The sequence below is a fragment of the Convolutriloba macropyga genome, chromosome 10, assembly GCF_964194025.1.
Source record: "Convolutriloba macropyga chromosome 10, txConMacr16.3, whole genome shotgun sequence".
NCBI classification, from domain to species: Eukaryota; Metazoa; Xenacoelomorpha; order Acoela; family Convolutidae; genus Convolutriloba; species Convolutriloba macropyga.
This window is the reverse complement of record NC_134477.1, coordinates 57,625,124-57,641,732: the sequence shown is the minus strand read 5'-3', so window position 1 is coordinate 57,641,732 and position 16,609 is coordinate 57,625,124.

The window sequence follows — 16,609 nt, the reverse complement described above, 5'->3', positions numbered from 1 at the left end:
AAAGCATTTATTACGCTAGGTTCCCCGATTAAGGACCCTTAAAACAAGTTACGCTAGGAGGGCTGTTGACCATTGTGCTCAGTACGACTGATATTTACTATAAAAAGGAATATAAGACAAAACGACTAAAACTACTTAAAACTTAGTTTCATAGCTATTTTACGGATAATGGCAACATAAAAACACTTCAAGCTTCAGATAAGCAGTCTTTTATCTTACGAACTGCGCTATAACCACTACAAACCACGGTTTCTCACAATCGCTTTTATCTTACCAATTAACATATTTCAGATTGAGAGCTTCTGAGATTACGCATTCATCAAAAAGATGAGCGTGAAAAACTGCAGAAAACATACACTTACAATAAGAACTTCAAACTTAAATCGGGAGCAATTAAAAAACACGTAGTACCCAGGACAGTAAACCCTCCCTCTTTGCGAGCATACTTTCAAGCCCTCTTAGCCTCATGGTAACTGCACCTGACTAACAGTCTTTTGTCCCAGCTTCGGTTCTCACCCATCTACTTTATGAGCCTTTTAGGTCATTGAACTCTCTCGATATGTTCACTTAATCATGCTGCTCAATGCGGCTCTTAAACATGCGCTTCGAGAGGCCCCTTAAACATGCAAAAATTTTGTCCAAATTTAGAGCTCACGCGTTTAATATCCACTTTTGTTTATGAAGGAATGTTTTTTGATTCGTTTAATCCATTGATTGAGCCTTTGACGAAAACGAGGCGTGTTCTTGATATTTGATGTGTAGTTTGATGCAACTCATAGCTGAACATATAGAACTGCTATAGTCAGTCTCATCAAGTTTCAACGCTATTAAACGTTTCAAAGGTCAAAGATCAAAATTAAAGCATGCAGATATCTTGAACACTGCCCGTTTGCATGCCCCGATCTTTTCGAACGATCGCTTGCGTTGCAACTTTATGGGACTTACAATACGAGGTTTTCGATGAACGCAAAAAACTTGACCAGTGCTTATTTTCAGTTGCACGTTGGCGTTTACGAGCGTTCCGTTTTTTTTTTCAAAATTTTATGAAGACACGCTACATAAAGAATCCCATAAATTTGCAGTTGGTTGTTCATTTGCATAGATTTAATATGGTTCGCATGTGTGATGCGAATGGCTTAGGCTGTCCCATAAAGTTGAAATAATCGAACGTTTCAAAAGTTCGAATTCATAACGTAAAAATTAATAAACATCAGCTTGAAATTTGACATTTATATGATCAATTTGATGCTCAATTGCCTGTTTTTGAAGTTTCGGAACGTTCGCTTATGGGACAGACTATATAGTGTCTCATGAAGTTGAAATAATCGAACGTTCGAAAACGTCGAAAAGGGGTTGAGCATCAAATTGGTCCTTTGATTGTCAACGTTTTTCCATTGAGTTTCTTTATCGATTTTTTTCTACATGTTTTAAATTTGAAATTTGACCTTCGAAAGCGAAAGCTGTCCCGTGGCTTTTGAAACATTCGCTTACAGCAACTTTATGGGACAGACTAAGCTTAATGGAAATCCGTGGTCATTCAAATGACCACATGGATGCTTAGGTGCAGTTTTTGTCTTTCTTTTCGATTTTTCCAACTTTAGTGGAGAAATTCAACTTGTATGTGTGAGTGTGATTTTTCTGTGCTCAATGACGGAGTGGGAGGAAGAACAGTATGAAATCAATTGCCTTCTTTGTGGTTCTGCCCAATCCGAGCCATGAACTTTCCATTTGTAGCCCCCCCCCCCCCCCTCGCCTCCAGCTTAAGTCAGATTCAAATGAGATCAAAGTGATTCATTCTAAATGGTCATAATATACAGCCCCTTTCTCAATCACCTTAAAAATAGCACCTAATGTTTCGAAAATAGCGCCTGATGTACAAATATTTGATAATGCGCTGGATACAGTTACCCGCGTCGAGGCCTCAACGCTAAAATTCGCTAAAAATGGAAGATTTGCGGTGAATGCGGTGAAAAGATGGAAGAATTGCGATTTTTAGTGTTGAATGCGATGAATGCGATAGAAAATAATTCTACGCTAAGAATTGCAAACCTTACAGAAATTCAACGTTTTCACCGCTGTCAGCGCATTCATCGCAAAAAGATGCGGGCGCTTTGCGGTGAAAATTATTTTTCACCGCTATTCACCGCAATTCTGACATTATTTTGCGAACAAACCTCGACCCGGGTAGATCATACGGCTATAAAAAAGGATTTATAGATATCATCTTCTGTTTAATTTAAGGCCACTTATCACATGTCCACAAACAGCCAGAGGAAGAAACCAGAAAGTAGAATTAAGGAACCACAGCAGCTGGATTTTGCAGGTGATGATGTGTTCTTGCTGCCAGAGAGTCGAACATGCCAGTCGTCACAGCATCAGAGAAGTTGCTATCGTCCCAATAGTTTCTAAATAAAGAAATGTTATTTTACTGTTGCAAGTCTTATTATAGCCCAACCCAACCTATAGACCCTTAAGATAATCGCATAAAATGGGATTGGGCATGTCGCGTATTGGGGAACCAAAACCCGGCCGGAGGGGGGAGGGGGTTTGACCGAGAGTTACCCAACAGCTTACCCCCAGTATAGAGCATACAAGCGCACGTTATACAGTAACGTATTATATAATAATAATCACCCATAATTATAACGGGGGAGGAACTTGCTGCGGAGGCAAAACTTATGAAATGTTTCCTTTCAAAGTTGCCACTATTGTGTGTTGGTTGCCACTTACCTGCAAGTGAGCTCACAAGATTCGCGAGACGACCCGAGACCTTTCATTCCTGTTCCAGTGACCGGGTTACAGACGATGTTGAGCAAGATCTTCATCTTCAAACTCCATGGGTTACTGCAACTAACGAAATGCTAACTGGGCGGAATATGCCATCAGGGAAAGCGCAGCGAAGCTTGGATTTTTAATCTGAATTCTTTGAATGTTTGGCTAGTACAGTCTGTCCCATAAAGTTGAAATAAGCGAACGTTCGAAAAGGTCAAAAACAGGCAAGTGAGCATCAAATTGGTCATTTGAAAAGTCAACGTTTTTACTATTAAGCTTCTATTCATCATTTTTTCTACATGTTTTAAATTTGAACTTTGACCTTTGGCTTTTGAAACGTTCGCTTATTTCAACTTTATGGGACGCGCTATAATTTGTTAGTTGTTGATTTAATGCTATCTATAGTCAGTCCCATAAAGTTGCAACGCTATCGAACGTTTCAAAGGTCAAAGTTCGATTTTAAAACAGATCTAGCAAAATTCTGTCCATTTGCATGCCCCGAGTTTTTCGAACGTTCGCTTGCGTTGCAACTTTATGGGACTTACTATATATAGAGGCGGAAGAGTTGATTATAGCTTGTCCCATAAAGTTAGAAATAAGCGAACGTTTCAAAAGCCACTGGACACACCCGGACTCGCGTACCATAATACTTCAGTACTGAATCATTGTAGTTTCATTCTGTATTTTACTATTACCAGTTTTCTGATCATGGCATTTATTACCCGGAACATCATGAATATTTCAATCAATTTATGGTCTTTACCTGGCCATCATGACTTATAAACTGTATGTAATCTGGCCATCATGACTTATAAACTGTATGTATTCTGGCCATCATGACTTATAAACTGTATGTAGTCTGGCCATCATGACTTATAAACTGTATGTATTCTGGCCATCATGACTTATAAACTGTATGTATTCTGGCCATCATGACTTATAAACTGTATGTAGTCTGGCCATCATGACTTATAAACTGTATGTAGTCTGGCCATCATGACTTATAAACTGTATGTATTCTGGCCATCATGACTTATAAACTGTATGTATTCTGGCCATCATGACTTATAAACTGTATGTATTCTGGCCATCATGACTTATAAACTGTATGTAGTCTGGCCATCATGACTTATAAACTGTATGTAGTCTGGCCATCATGACTTATAAACTGTATGTAGTCTGGCCATCATGACTTATAAACTGTATGTATTCTGGCCATCATGACTTATAAACTGTATGTAGTCTGGCCATCATGACTTATAAACTGTATGTATTCTGGCCATCATGACTTATAAACTGTATGTAGTCTGGCCATCATGACTTATAAACTGTATGTATTCTGGCCATCATGACTTATAAACTGTATGTAGTCTGGCCATCATGACTTATAAACTGTGTATTCTGGCCATCATGACTTATAAACTGTATGTAGTCTGGCCATCATGACTTATAAACTGTGTATTCTGGCCATCGACTTATAAAACGTTACATCGAACGTTCGAAAAACTATGCACGTTTTTCTTGTTTTTATTGAATTTTTGACATTTGAAACGTTCGATATAGCGTTGCAAGTTCGGGGCTGACCATCTATAGTCTGTCCCAAAAAGTTGAAGCGAATGTTCGAAAAATACCAAAAACGAGCAATTGAACATCAATGTGCTCATTCGAATCAACGTTTCTCTAAGTTTTTATCAATTATTTAGTACACGTTTCAAATTTGAAATGCTTTTCAAATTTGAAACGTGTACAAATAATTGATAGAGAAACGTTGATTCGAATGAGCACATTGATGTTCAATTGCTCGTTTTTGGTATTTTTCGAACATTGGCTTATTTCAACTTTTTGGGACAGACTATGTGAACGTTTCAAGAGCCACTCAACAGATTTCAAAGGTAAAAGTTCAAATTTAACATATTTTGAAAAAATTCATGAGTAGCAGCTTAATTGAAAAAACGTTGACTTTCAAATGACTACTTTGATGGTCAACTACCCGTTTTCAAACGTTCGCTTATTTCAACCTTATGGGACAGACTATAAATCAAAGAGCGTTTTCATTCAACTTTATTTGGTCGGTGATTGAAGAGCGCTCAAGGTTAGTCTCAAAGAGTTAATTTTGTCGCAAGACAAACCTTTAGCGCTCTTCAAGTACCGACCGAAGACAACTTGAAAACTCAAAATCCTCAACTGGATAAAATAAACGGTATTCATAATCCTCGACAAAGAGCCGGGATTTGCTCTTTACTGGCACAAGTGAATAAAACTTTTTCCCTAAACCATTTGTACGAATGTTGCTACCCAAAACATTAATGTACAATTTTGAACTTTCCCTCTCAACGTCAATAAAAATCTGGGGTTATGGCAATGAACAACGGTCGGCAAAAATGTTTATAATGAGAAAGATTTGCGATCGCTAGCATTGGGCATCGAGTATTGGATGAAACGAAAAGACATTTTTAGAATTTAAAAAGATTCGAATGATAACTGGAACCTGTTCTGCCTCCCATCAAGCTTATAAGAACATCAATTACTAATCGTGGATTTTCATAGCAATTAACTATGTACAAAACTGGGCGTGTCATTGGGGGACGTAAAAATTATATGCCCACTAAGGTGGGGGGGTGAAGGTGGTGGGGGGGGGGGGGGGGGGGGTGAAATAGATCTTATAATTGTTCGATGCAAAATAAAAAACATAAAAGGGGTATTGAACACAAAAATAGATGCAAACATGAAAAATTCGTGAAACTCGTCTTCATTTGCGTAACGAAAAATGTCGCCCTGTTGAAATTGTTCTGTCCCTGAAGAAAATGGGAGGGGAGCGTTTTGTCTCTTGTCGATGCTCGCTTGACCTGATTTGGACAGATAATCGTACTAAATTTATTGGAACAGAATATTAACTAAAGATTGCTACCAAATTTGCTCACAAAGACAATTAATGGAATTTCAAACGTTTAAGTGCCACACTCCAAGAAAGCATCAAGAACAGGTCGAAATGTAGCTCTATTGAGTACTTTATACCGCCCTCAGTAATCTCCACCTAAATGAAGTTGCATTCAGCACCACATTTTGTCTCGTTGTGAACGCAGTTAATGTTCGTCCGCTCACGCCACCAAGCTCCAATCTGTCTGACCTAACTTCTATTACTCAGAAATAAGTTTGCGCACTATGCCATCGATTGTTGGTAACGATTGTTTGATCTTTAGAAGCAGTACTCAGAGGCGCAGTAGTACTCCAACGCTATTACGTCGAGTTTAATCGAAGAGTTTGTCCCAGCGCTGAACCGACGTTCTGTGCTATTTGGCTTCCAAGCAACATCCTAAGACCGGTGATTAGTAAAACAGGGCACTGAGGAGTTGTTACCTGCTTCCAGGATCAAGGAACTCCGTCAAGATTTCAAAAGGGATGCCCGCTCCACCATCTGGCAAAATTATAGCACCCAGACAGAATTGTAAAAAAATAGATTAGCAGAGATGTCCCCTCAAATTCTTCTGTCGTGACAAATTAAATTGTAAAGTTAATGAAAAGTTACTTTCGTTTCGGAGGACGGGAAATTGCAATCTTTTGTCTTCCTAACCAAAACTTTCAAAAACCTAAACTTGTCAGTCTTTAATTCAATTGTCTCTCAGATCTCTTGTGAGCCTTGATTAAAAGAAAACGAGGAATCTCAGCTCAAAAAAACCCTATATGTGCATAGTGAAATTGCTATTCGAATGCATTTCCAGTTCAGATTTTTTTCAGAAAACACTTTCAGGTTGTGGGAAACAGTCACAACACTAATGTAGTTGAATCGAAATACAAAACAATTGGCGTGCGATTGCATATCTTATTCAGGCGACTATCACAGCAATTTCGCCGGAGGAATTCTCAAAAGACTGGTGAACGGTTGTCTTTGGTACAAGCCAGCCATATGGGAGACTAGAAATGGAAGGCGTGGGAAAATGTCGGGGGGGGGGTTGAGCGTTATGATGTAGTATTGTTGGGAGAAAAGGAGGAGATCCAAGCCTGCCAAAATTTGCCCTTTGAACTATTATTTAATGTCCTCTCAATAGTTTTGAAGAAATGTAAAGAAAACTTGATAAAGATTAGTCAAGCATTGAGGCAACTCAACTTTGTCAATTAGTATGCAAATAAGTCCAAGAAAATCACGAGGAAAACATGTAATGTAATGTTTTAAAATCTAAATATAATTTTATGTATGATTTAAATATATAATATTCAAAATATAATGTTTAGACCGCACACTCTTCCAAGCTTTTTGCCCGCTTTGATGTCCTCTGTTCTCCTTACTTAGTCACTCTACTAAGTCAGTTCTCATACCAGTAAAAATCAACTTTTGAGTTTTTCGAATTTTCGAAAAAAGCGCCATATTTTTACCCTTTTGAGTTTTTTTTAAAAAAAAAACGGGATACTTTCTGCTTGTGCCTTCCATGAAGTTGTCGTACACCCGGTTACAAGGCACGTTGCCACACATAGAGAATCATTATGCAAAGTTATGATACGCCCTTTTGGTAGGTGCTATTAATATGATCAACCAAGCAGGAGGTGGGGCAAAAAGGAATAACATCACAGTTAGAACATAAGTTCTAAGATTTAGTTGTTAACACAAACTGAGACAGAACTCCAAGAGTGGGGCGCAGAAACTTTATGTCCTCATGGTTTTACTTTTCCATTCCAGTTTTGAGGACGAAAAGTTTCATGGTGAGCCCGAGGAAAAGAAAAGATCGCAGAAAGGTTCAATCGAAGAAAAGATGACATGAAAGCGACCATTTCAATTTAGATCAAATAAAATGATGTCCAGAAAAATGCCCAAGGTTTCCGTTGTATGCCGTATTATTTACGCTCGGTGCGTATTGAAATTGAACACCAAAAGAATAAATTTTTAAAATTTTTTGTATTTTGTGGATTTAAAGAAGGGAAGCAGATCGAATGGTCTAACTTAACATGAGCGCTGCTCTAAGTTTTTCTTGGACAAAATTTACCTTTAGTGCAAAAAAAACTGGGCACTTTTTATCATTTTTTAGGGGAACTCTTCTTCAATTGAAGTGAAAATAAAATAGCATCTGGGTTCGTTTTCGTTTTTCTGTTTCAAATGATGTTGCTCATGGAAACAATAGGTGAAGGGCAACATCTTAAAATAAGAATCGCAAATATATTGCTTTATATGGAAAACGAACTCTAAATTTTTATTAAAAAAAGTGGAATCTAAACAAGAGGAAGATCACTATTTCCCCAAACCCCCAGATGAAAATTCTCCCTCTAAATTGCTCTCAATTTGAGAGGGGGTAATTTTTCTAAGCTGCTAAGTTGATGTTAGAGTAGGACAGTAATTTTGACCGGGTGTAAATTGATTTGAAGCTGGGGCTGCAATTGGAGGAGTTCTCAAGAAATACCCCCAGATCGGAATCGCAATGAGAGAGCTTTTAAAAGATTATAAACCCCCTCTCCACGACGCGCTCCTTACTTTTTTCTAAAACACTTGGGAAAAAAGACATAAATTTTTTGAGAACCTAAATGAACAAAAAGGTGTTTAGCTTGAACTCTCTAGTGTTGCTAGAGGTGGTTTGCAGAAAAAAGGATAACTTCATTTGAGAAAATTTCGCAATTATTTATAACAACTGATGTAAAAAGATTGCAAAAATTGTTCCTGGTGCGAAAAGTTGGCTTTGTCATTCAGACTGCAAGATAACGTATTGAAATAGCAGAAAAAAATATATGGTCAAGACCCTGCTTTTAAAGCCTTGGTGGGTATCTCTGTTGAATCACGAAATCTTTCTCAAAATCTCAAATCATTAAGTAATGACCCAAAGTTTTGCTAATTTGATCATTGCTGATTTCAGTTAATTTTGCAGCAATTAACTGCAAGAAAAAGGTCAATTTCTTGGATAATAAATTTCGTTTGCATGAATCAAATGGCCGTTTCTTTGCGTGAACTTGAGGTATTTTGCGATTCAACAGATTGGGCGTAGGGCTCCAATAGTTAGTTCATGGTCTTTATTAATTAAAGACCATTGCTTTGAAGTCAGGGAGGGTACTTTTTGCTCGAAAAAAATTATTAATCCGCTATATCAACCAAGAAAATTGTTTGACCATATTTTGCTGATATTACAGGCCATCCTCTGGAATATCAAATCTATCTTAAGTTTAGGTTGTTTAGTTTGCTAAATTAAGCCATTTTTTTTACCGTTACTTTTCATCAAAATGTATCGCGTTGTCTCATGCTTTCTGACTGGAAGGAAACGCTCTGCCAAATTCTGCAAAATTTTTTAGACTTCAAACTCTAAACTCAAACTTTAAATTGCATCCACTTATATAAAAACCTGATATTTTGTTTTACGCTCGGTCAATTTTGACAATGATGAATTGAGTAAGCCTCCACAATATCAAACAAATTTATCGGGGGTCTGTTTCTTTGCCTATTCTACCTTTTCTGTTAGTTGCCTTTCGCGTCTAGCTAATATTTCTCTCCTATTGCCTGAATTTCTTTTTTCTTTTGAAAGAAAAAATGTCAACAATTTTTTGCACATCTAAACCATCTGAATCAAAATTCATTTCTCCCATGGTCTCCAAATTGTCCGAGCGCCTATTCTTATTCCGTGAGACAAGTTCTGTTTTTTCCCCTGCCGCAATTACTTGAAAAATAGCTGCTTTTAGCGAAGTAGATTTCTTTCTGCGAAACATGTTAACTACGTATCAATACAGCAGAAATTAAAAAAAATTTAACAATTGCATTCAATTCACTCAAATTTCAATTTGCGGATTAAAACGTGAAAATAAAGATGGGCTTTCAAGAACGCTTTATAGCCGGTGTAAAAATTTGGTCAATAGAATATTTCCGAGAAAACACTATTTTACAGATTGTTTTGTAAAAATAACTATATAGGGTACGTAAATTTTTATTCTCCTTACTGAGAGGCAATTAATAATAAACAAAAGTTAATAAAATTAGAAAAAATGTCCTATCTGGAAACTTGTTAAGCACACGCTCGGTCGTTTTAAAAAGCAAACGTTACAGTTACTCAGAAACTAATAGAATTGTGTTCACTGTATCGAAGACAAACAGTGTTCACTGTTTCATAGAATTTGGGCGCAAACACCAAAATGACTGAAGGTGAGTTTAGTAAACAACCAAACCAGAATAAAAGCCGACAACCCGATTGCACACCACTTAAAGGCTGAACGAACTACCCAATACAACACACAATTCACAATTCTTTCACAACACACAATTCTTTCATTCTTTACAGTTGCTTCTTGTCCTTCAACTTTTAAACGTTTGAAGCACTTTCTTATGCATTGCTAGTTCTAATCAGATTTTGCTTAAAATGGCAGGTATTTGATTCATAGTTATACTATGCGTACTACTCATGTCCTCAGATAGTATTACAGAAATTTTTTTTGCAGTTTTCTTTATGCATCTCGAAAACCTTCATTCAAAGGAAGTTGTAACAGCAACAAAATGCCTTAAAATCCAAATTCGACTTTTCTTTTTTCTTGGTTGTTATAAAGTAACTTCTAGTAAAAAGAGGCGATATCGAAATAAACGCGGCCATATAATCTTGCCATATGCACTTATGATGAAAGAGTTAGAATTATTTGATTCCAGAATTACAATTCTACATCAAAACGATAGAAGTTTAGCAGGACAACATCTGCTGTTGAAGGAACTCATTCAAGACAATGGTTACAACTGCCTATATGCGTTTAGTGAAACATGGTTGTCAAAAAATTATCCGGAAGAGTTTTGGCAGGTAGATAAGCAAAACGTTGACTGTTTTTGAAAAGATCGCATCCAAACAACGAAAACAAAAGGTGGTGGTATTATAATGTGCATTCCAAATTTTTTAAAACCTCGTCTCCGCGATGATCTCAACTGCATTCCGGATACAAATTTTGAAAATTTATGGGTTGAGTTGAGCATACAAAAAAAGAAATGCTTACTAAATTTATCATACTGTGCCAAAAAAATTGTAATGATGCTCTTGAAAAAAAGTCCTAGAAGTTGATCTTGCTATGGCTGAAAGAAAATCTGTCATGATTGCTGGAGAAAACAACTTAAACTATGCTGCAAAACGCGACAGAAGTCTGCTACAATCTGTAATTTCTCCATATAATCTTACACCACCGAATATTGATACAGCTACGAGAATTACTAACTCTTCGTCAATTCTTATTGATTACATCAAAACAGACGATTACGAAACAAGCATAGTAGCAGTTACAATTTTAAAAACTGATCATTTTGCAACAATCACATTTCTTAAATCTGTAATGCTAAAAAAACAAACATAAAATTTTTTGACACAAAACTATTCGGCCATAGCGTTCCAAAATTTTGTTGAAAAATCAGACTGGAGAAACTTTTACGGTGCAGTGGAGATATGATGTTATTAGAATTTCAAAGAGTTATTGAAAGAGCATTAGCACTATATGCTCAAATTAAAGCCTGTTATATTAGGAAGGACAAACCAAAGTTTTTGCGTCAAGAAAAAATGGCTATGTGAGAAAACAAAGACAGTTTTCAAGAATTAGCGATGACGGAACTAAAAACGATTTAACTTGCCAAAAAAACAACTTCTCTCAAGTGTTATGAAGTTAAACAGTGAAAAAGCCAGATGTAACTTAATCCAAGATCTTCGTAATAAAGAAATGACTCAAACAAGAATTCAATCTTTATTAAACAGTTTTGGTAATATGGAAATAAAGCCTATGGAAATTGCAAATCTTCTAATATACAGATTTTCTACTCTCGAGAGTTCAATTGCTTGCAACAAACAAACAACATTCCTCTTAAAACTGCTCCGAGAAAGTGTTCCACGTTCCAATATATAACAGCCAAGGAAACAAATGTGCTCATAGGTTCAATGAATACAAGTAAACCACTCGGTCCTTCAAAAATATCAGCTTGGGCAACAAAAAATGCTAAAGCAGCGTTAGCAGAACCACTAGGTCGTCTCATTAATCAGTTCAATACGGTAGAAAAATTTCCAGTAGATCTTAGAAAAGCTTGTGTAACTCCACTCTTCAAAAAAGGATATCCCGAAGACCCAATCAATTATAGACCTATTTCTGTCACTTCTGCTTTGTCAAAAATTTTTTAAAAGGCGTTCAGTTCACAGATCACAAGTTTCCTTGAAAATGAGCAGTTTTTGGATATTAGTTAATTTGGCTGTAGAAAACAAATTTCAACAATTGATGCTATCCTGAAATCGAAAGAACAAATAAGATTAGTGCTCAAGAGGAAAAATGTTTCAGGTGCGTTTTTAGATCTTTCAAATGCATTTGATTCTATGAACCACAAAATACTGTTACGGAGACTTGAGAATATAGGTTTTGAAGAACGTGCTGCCATTTTTAATAGAAAATTATTTGATTGAAAGATCTCAAAGAGTTATCCTAAATGGAATTGAATTAGATTGGATAAAATTGAAAAGAGGAGTTCCCCAAGGTACTATTCAGGACCTCTTTTATTTAACATTTACGTCAACGATTTAGCAAAGATTGTAGAAAAGATTCCACGGTCGAACAGTATGCAGACGACACTTTTCTTTTTACATCCGACACTGATGAAATATCGGCAAAAACAAAGCTTGAACATAATATCTCAAAAACTATCAATTTTTCGCAAATTCCCAGTTAGTGGTGAACAATGAAAAAACAGAATATATTGTGTTCAGCACCTGGAAGAGGTTAACAAATACTGTTCTTAGCAGAATCAAATAGTGTGAAGTATCTCGGCGTAATTATTGATAGCAAAACTAAAAATTCACCGAGAAGTGAAACAGATTCTTCAGAGAATGGGCCGTGGAATAAAAGTTTTGAATACACTAAGCAAAAGTTTACAAGAGAAAACGAAGATCTTATTGCTTAATGCAAAAGTAATAAGTCATCTACAGTATTCCGCTTTAATTTTGATAGGGTTGCAAAAGTCAGTACTCACAACTTTAGAAAAACAATGGAATTGGGGAATAAAACCATTTTTAATAGAAAATACGATCGGTCCAGAGATCTCAAACTTCGCAACAAAATATTACCAGTCTCGTTTCTCTTGAAGCATCAAAGATCAATATTTTTTTCGCTCGCTCGACAACAATCTTCCAGCATATAAAATTGAACCTCTCTCTACCGTGAGAAAAAAACTTGACGGTCAAAAAATAACGTTCGATATAAAGAAAACAATAGGTTTTTAACTGATTCTTTTATTGCACAAGCTATTCCAATTTGTAGTAGTCTGCCCTCTAATAATAGACTGAAAACAACATCGAAAGCTTCCTTAAAGAAAGAACTGAGAGAATATTTTTCGAAAGAATTTTTGAAGGACCAAAATGTAACTGATATTCAAGATGACATTGAGAGCATTAGATTTAAATTTTTTTGAAACCTTCATGATGTACATATAAAATTGTAAGAACAATTTATAATCGCTTTTAAGCCTTTTTTTACTTAGGTAATGTCACATTTTAGTTAAGTAATTTAATGATTTTATAATTTTACATAATGTTATATTCTTAACTTTACACTGCCTCTTTTACCTTTACCATTTGCTTTTTATTCTTATGTGTACCAGAGGAAATAAACAATGTTCTTTTTTTGAATACAAGGTGCGCGATCAGTCCGACTTCAGTCGGACACGGGAGTGCCAGATCAATATGAGTTGCGCACTGGGAATGCCAGACTCCATTGGATCGCGCAATGGGGATATTAACTTGAAGTTTTACACTATTGAAGTAGCAGCACTCTTTAGTATGATGTATGCTAATAGAGCCTAATAATGCGTTTCTTTTTGAAAGTGGGCATATTTTTATAATTTTTTCGATTACTTTGTGGCTTTTTTGAAAATATTTTGTTATTTTTGTATCTTTGAGCGGAGTTTTTTTTATAACTGTATCAGTATATATAGCAATTTCACTCTGATTTTTCATTCTTTAAACGACTCATTTTAAGATGTATTTTTGGTTTCGATTATTCTAGATATGCTAATCCCATATTGGTAATCGTTGTCATAACTTTCTCCCTTTTTGTTTGTATTTTGGTTTTATTCAAAAGGCTGTTTGTGCAATGTCAGGAATTGTAGTTTATTGTTTTCGATAGTTAGACTTGTTTCAATTTTTAAAAAAGTTTCGAGCGCTTCAACTGTTGTCTTTTTTTACGTAGAGGGGAGGATGGCACTATAGTTTTTCTGCGCTTCGATCGCTAAATGGAGCACATTTAATTTTTTCACTTCAATTTTTGTTCAAATGGATTTATTTGTTGAATCAAATATTTATTTGTTGAATCAAATAGTGTGAAGTATCTCGGCGTAATTATTGATAGCAAAACTAAAAATTCACCGAGAAGTGAAACAGATTCTTCAGAGAATGGGCCGTGGAATAAAAGTTTTGAATACACTAAGCAAAAGTTTACAAGAGAAAACGAAGATCTTATTGCTTAATGCAAAAGTAATAAGTCATCTACATTATTCCGCTTTAATTTTGATAGGGTTGCAAAAGTCAGTACTCACAACTTTAGAAAAACAATGGAATTGGGGAATAAAACCATTTTTAATAGAAAATACGATCGGTCCAGAGATCTCAAACTTCGCAACAAAATATTACCAGTCTCGTTTCTCTTGAAGCATCAAAGATCAATATTTTTTTCGCTCGCTCGACAACAATCTTCCAGCATATAAAATTGAACCTCTCTCTACCGTGAGAAAAAAACTTGACGGTCAAAAAATAACGTTCGATATAAAGAAAACAATAGGTTTTTAACTGATTCTTTTATTGCACAAGCTATTCCAATTTGTAGTAGTCTGCCCTCTAATAATAGACTGAAAACAACATCGAAAGCTTCCTTAAAGAAAGAACTGAGAGAATATTTTTCGAAAGAATTTTTGAAGGACCAAAATGTAACTGATATTCAAGATGACATTGAGAGCATTAGATTTAAATTTTTTTAAAACCTTCATGATGTACATATAAAATTGTAAGAACAATTTATAATCGCTTTTAAGCCTTTTTTTACTTAGGTAATGTCACATTTTAGTTAAGTAATTTAATGATTTTATAATTTTACATAATGTTATATTCTTAACTTTACACTGCCTCTTTTACCTTTACCATTTGCTTTTTATTCTTATGTGTACCAGAGGAAATAAACAATGTTCTTTTTTTGAATACAAGGTGCGCGATCAGTCCGACTTCAGTCGGACACGGGAGTGCCAGATCAATATGAGTTGCGCACTGGGAATGCCAGACTCCATTGGATCGCGCAATGGGGATATTAACTTGAAGTTTTACACTATTGAAGTAGCAGCACTCTTTAGTATGATGTATGCTAATAGAGCCTAATAATGCGTTTCTTTTTGAAAGTGGGCATATTTTTATAATTTTTTCGATTACTTTGTGGCTTTTTTGAAAATATTTTGTTATTTTTGTATCTTTGAGCGGAGTTTTTTTTATAACTGTATCAGTATATATAGCAATTTCACTCTGATTTTTCATTCTTTAAACGACTCATTTTAAGATGTATTTTTGGTTTCGATTATTCTAGATATGCTAATCCCATATTGGTAATCGTTGTCATAACTTTCTCCCTTTTTGTTTGTATTTTGGTTTTATTCAAAAGGCTGTTTGTGCAATGTCAGGAATTGTAGTTTATTGTTTTCGATAGTTAGACTTGTTTCAATTTTTAAAAAAGTTTCGAGCGCTTCAACTGTTGTCTTTTTTTACGTAGAGGGGAGGATGGCACTATAGTTTTTCTGCGCTTCGATCGCTAAATGGAGCACATTTAATTTTTTCACTTCAATTTTTGTTCAGTTTGATTTTTGACTAACCAAAAGTACGAATTTTTTTTGCTTTATCTGTTCTACAATGTCTGTACTCTCCACAATCTAGCCTGTATCTGCATAGCCGCGTCCTACATCATTTAGTTTCATTTGTTATGCTTTTGTTGGTTTTTTCGACAAATTATTGATATTAGAGTTATTTCATTGACTTTTTGTTTGCAATTGTTTTTTTATGAAACAACTCAGCACTGAGATTCTGCTAGATTTACTTGAAAAAGTATCAACTAACAATTTTCTACTGCGAGTTTTTAGGGGATTGGTCAATATATGATTTTCTGCCTTTGAAATTTGCTGTTTACTTTTTCTTTTTCATGATTGATTTCGATGTTTTTAGTTTTTTTGGGCACTGTTTCCTTTTATCGCGTTTATTGGGATTTAAAACGACGACTAAATTTTTAAGAGCCCCTCAAAGCTGGACTTTGGGTGGTAAGTCTTCAAAGTTCAGTGAAAACTTGTTTCAAAAACGGAAATTTCACATTATTTGCTATTTTTATTTTTGTTTTTTTTTTAATAAAACAACTCAGAACTGAGATTCTGCTAGATTTACTTGAGAAACCGGGATTAAGTCAATATATGATTTTCTGCCTTTGAAATTTGCTCTGTTTACTTTTTTTTCATGATTGATTTCGACGTATTTAGTTTTTTGGGCACTGTTTTGTTTTATCGCGTTTATTGGGATTTAAAACGACAACAAAATATTTTAGAGACCCTCAAAGCTTGACTTTGGGTGGTAAGTCTTCAAAATTCAATGAATACTTGTTTCATAATTGGAATTTTAACATTACTCTCTATTTTTGTTTCAATTTTTTTTAATGTTTCGAGTGCTTCAACTTTTGGTTTTTCTTACGTAGACGGGAGGATGGCACTAAAGTTTTTCTGCGTTTCAAACGCTAAATAAAGCACATTTAATTTTTTTCAATTCATTTATTTGATTTTTGCCTATCCAAAATCACGAATTTTTTTCCTATATCTGTTCTACAATGTCTATTCTCTCCACAATCTAGCCTGTATCTCCAT